We start from the raw sequence: 4,520 nt of genomic DNA, 5'->3' as shown, positions 1-4,520 counted from the left end.
GATCTCCATTTGTGGTTGGTGGATATTAAGAATGGCGTTTCTTGAACAGAAGACAATGATGAAACAAACATGATGGTGGTCACTAGGTTTTTCTCGCGTAGACAAAAAATAAATAAGAAAAAATTATTGCTCGGATCAGATTTAGTCGAATCAAACTAATCACTGAATAAGTGTGATACACTTATTGTATGATTGGTCATTTTTTATAGACTGTATACTAATCACACAGTAAGTGCATTGCACATATCATATAATTGGTTCAAATTTGATCGAGTCGAGTTCGAGCAAAAAGTAAAAGAAGGGGTAATTCCAACTAACTGGTTGGATTATTAATGGTGAATTTTGTAGCATATTTTAGTTATTATCCTTTGAGATTAGGTTTAAGTTCACAAACATCCTTTTTCTTTTGCAAAATTAGAACTACGCCTCCTGAAATATTTTATAAGAAGTCTTATGGTTTTTCTCACTCAAAGCGTGACTACTGTTTATTCACAAAAGGTTACGATTTTAGGACTTCTAATTTTACTTTGTATATGTAGATGATGTTCTCATCGCAGGTCCTTCAGAGGATATAATGATAGAGGTAAAGCAGTACCTAGACAATGTTTGAGTTTTTCCAAGTATTGTCTATGCTTAAAAATTGCAAAATCTTCTGAATGACTAGTTGAAACTCAATCGAAGTATATCAGGGATATAGTTGCTGATTCTTTGGCATGCAAAAGCAACTACTACCACTTTTACCTGTAGGAATAAAGTTCACTTCAGATGCAGGAAATCAGATTTCTGATCCAGAGACTTACAGAAGATTAGTGGGAAGGTTGTTGTGTTTGGGATTTCCAAGACAAGATATCTCAATTTAAGGCCAAATGGCATAAAACCCCTTTACAATTTGAAAACTCAGCTAAAAATCTCTTGTGTTTTAGAAATAGATAAAAACTGCCCAATGTTTTCTTAAACATAGCTCACTTGTCCCTCTTTATGAAATTCATCAAACAACATTCATTATTTTATCGAATTATCATTATGCCCTTATCTATTACATATTATTACTTAAGTTACATCATTAACATAAAGGATGAAAAATGCAATTTAGCCGATTCCAATCCCAATTGTGATTTCTCCACTCTCTCGACAAATAAAATAGGATTATTTCAATTTTGATCGATCCCCTGAGGTAATCACTGAATCAATGTTGATGTCTCATATATATTCCGACTTCATCAACTTTGGTTCCTCATTTTTTTTCAAATAATCAAAGTCAATTTTCTCCATCCGGTTGATCGTCTAAACTAATATGGGATAATTTCATTTACCCAACCCAGTTTACAAAATTATCATTACTAACACAGGATAATTTCTTATATCAAAACAGAAAAAGAAACATGCTATAATTTCAATTTTGATCCTTTAAACGAGCCATTAAATCAGTTTTGGTACCACGATATTCCTATTTCGAATGTAGCATCGGCGATCTACATCTCCAATTATTTAAACGGTCAATTAATGCAGAGAATTAATTTTGACTATTTTTTAAAAAAAAATTACGGGGTCGGAACATGGAAGACCAAAACTGATTTAGTATCTAAGTGCGGGAACGAAATTAAAATTATCCCCGATTAAAATCTATACAAGTTAACATAAATTCTAAATAAATTAACTATGATTTTGATAATGATTTGGCGATTCTCTCGTAATTATACTTAGTTATCGTCTTGACAAATATTTATTCATATTGAAGACCATAAGAAACTATTAAAGTACAACATAATAAACGATAATAAATAATAATATATAGTAATCAAAGTGAAGTTTTGCAGGGGAACTCAACAATACATATATAGATATTATGTCAATTTGACATCAAAATAATATATATATATATATATGTATCTCATTATTTCTCCGAAACGTAGGCTTCTGCTGACGTGGCACCATTTTCTTCTTCAACAGGTTCATCGCCAGTAGCCATGGCGCCAGATCCTCTACATATATACATCAGGTAAAGACAGAAAAAACCATTAAACTGCATAAATATATATATATGTATATATATATAATTTCTATATTTTTATTGCTGCATTGCTATGTGTATATATGCATGACTTCGTTCTTGTAATTGTTTTTGCAAGAAAATTGTATTTTCTTGACCTAAGTTGTTATTACATTGTAACCCTAATGTTTTAGTAGGAGAAACAGCATTTTTTTTGTCTCGTATGTCAAGATTAATACGCTTTTATCACATTAATTACGAGATTCCGATTAATATCTAGTAAGTTATAAAAAATTATTACTTTAGTTAATAAAATTCTATTAGTATTCTGATGGAAAAAGCACGTGGTCATTAATTTTTCGACCACTTTTGATCACGTGCTTAGCATTTTTAGTGACGGGACTTTCATTAATGGTCCCATATGTTATTCGAATAACAGCCACAAGCTTAGCAAAAGGGTGAATGGCAATTTACGACCCTCCGTGGTCTTGCTAATAAGTAAATTATTCCCTATGAAAATAAATTAGCAATTTACCTCCTTATACTTTCTAAAATAAAGCAATTTATTTTTCTATCTAAGTAGGTAAATTGCTTCATTTTTTAAAAAATATAGGAAGGTAAATTATTATATTTTAAAAAATACAAGGAGACAAATTACTATTTTTTCTTGTAAAAGGGTAAGTTGCTCATTTGCAATATCACAATGTAGTTGTTTGCATTTTTCTTCCTAGCAAAATACTAAATAATCCAGCAAATGACTAAAAGTGAGAATTCTAATAGACGAAAAGTTTAATACTCGTAAAATATAAAATAAAGGAAATTACAATTTTTCCTTTTTGGCTACATTAGTGTGTTTAATCAGCTTTCTCAACCAGATTTGGGAAAATGCCTAAATAAAAATTTAGAAATATATTTGAATTTTACAGTTCAAGAACACCACTCAGTGGGTGCCATTAATTTGATAAGTCCAAAACATGATAAATACCCAACTTAAATTCATTAAAAACCCTGAATTTATATCTTAAAACCCACCAGAAAATGATAAAAAAAAAAAAAAAGCAATAAGTAGCCAGAGCTAAAATGAGATGAAGAGATCATTATTTTTAATAATAAAAAAAAAATTAAAAGTACCTTATTTTAATCTTCTCTTCTCCTCATTAGACAGAAAGGGAATTCAGACAGACAGCAGCTTGGAATATGAGGCTTTGTTGAAGGTGTTGGTGCATAGTAATAATAGGCAAGGACATGAGCCTGCCTTTTTAAGGTTCATTGAACCTGGTCACTGCTTTTCACACATGATGTCTTTTCTTTTTCCTTTTTTTGAGGGAGTTTGGTGTTTATTTTATGTTTTCTACCCCAACTAAGGTTGTCACTTTCTGCCTTCGGATTCTTTCATTGTGAGAAATGATGACAAGTTGTAGCCATAGATGCTCTCTACCTTTTAGAGGGCGCCCTGAGGCACCAATATGCTGCAAAATGTGTTGATTTTGGTGAAATTTGAGTGTACATTGTATGGATTGGGATGCCGATAACTTTTTTGGGTAAATATGTTTCTTTTTTTTTTTTTAAATTTGATATAATTAGAGGTATCGAGATGGTTTGAAATGTGTGAGTTCAACTCAATCAACTAGTTTAGGGTTGAGTTGGGATAGTTATATTTTAAAATGGGTTGATATGATTGAACTAAATAAAATTATATTTCATATGGGTTGTCAATAGGTTTAAAATGGATTTTGTTAATGAGTCGAATATAGATTTTTAATGGATTTAACCCGTAAACTAAAAAAAAGAACTAAAACAAATCCACAATCTTCTCTTCTCAATTAGCTGCATTCACAAGTCCTTTTCTCCACACACACGCATCTCTCTTTCTCCATATACTTTGTATTTTGGGTAAATTACAACGATCTTTCCTAAGATTGGCATAATTATGAATACCCCCTTGTTGTTTGAAAAATTATCAGTACCCCTCTGATTTTAATGGTCGTCTAACAATTATCCCATTTCATGAATTTCTGTTGGATTTTCATCTATTTTTTTGGTAAACTAACCAAAATGCCCTTGTGGATTAAGATTTATAATTTTATTTATTTTAAAAAATAATTTTTTATTGACTAAGTGAATAATTTTTTATAATTTTTTATTGACTAAGTGAATAATTTTTTATAATTTTTCAAATTTTATCATCCACCAGTTCGATCTTTTTATAAATTTTTAATTTTTTTTAAAATACAGTAAGGGCATAGTTAACAATTTCATACCTCCATTCATGAATTACATAATTTCATCAAAGATCAGGGTGATATTTGTAATTTTTCAAACAACAAGGGGGTATTCGTAATCATGTCAAACCTCAAGAGAAGTCGTTGTAATTTATTCTTATATTTTTGTGTGACTTCTTTATTCATATTACAGCTTATAATTTTGAAGGTGATGAAAATGAAAACTGCCTCTCAACAAATAGAGAATTTGGTTGCACGACTTGATTTTCATTCAAGATGAACATCCAAAATTTTATAAATTATTTTGA

The 4,520-nt window shown here is 30.2% G+C and overlaps 1 long non-coding RNA gene across 1 annotated transcript; it reads right to left on the bottom strand.

Annotated features, from left to right (window-relative positions):
- On the bottom strand, positions 1,759 to 3,360 carry LOC110013268. The gene is made up of 2 exons (XR_002288434.1): positions 3,122 to 3,360; positions 1,759 to 1,982 (listed from the first exon to the last, which is right to left on the bottom strand). It is a non-coding gene; the product is annotated as an uncharacterized LOC110013268 (long non-coding RNA).

Source organism: Sesamum indicum, linkage group LG16 (assembly GCF_000512975.1).
Source record: "Sesamum indicum cultivar Zhongzhi No. 13 linkage group LG16, S_indicum_v1.0, whole genome shotgun sequence".
In the NCBI taxonomy this organism is placed as follows: domain Eukaryota; kingdom Viridiplantae; phylum Streptophyta; class Magnoliopsida; order Lamiales; family Pedaliaceae; genus Sesamum; species Sesamum indicum.
The sequence above is the reverse complement of the archived record's forward strand: the minus strand, read 5'-3'. Positions and strand labels throughout refer to the sequence as shown.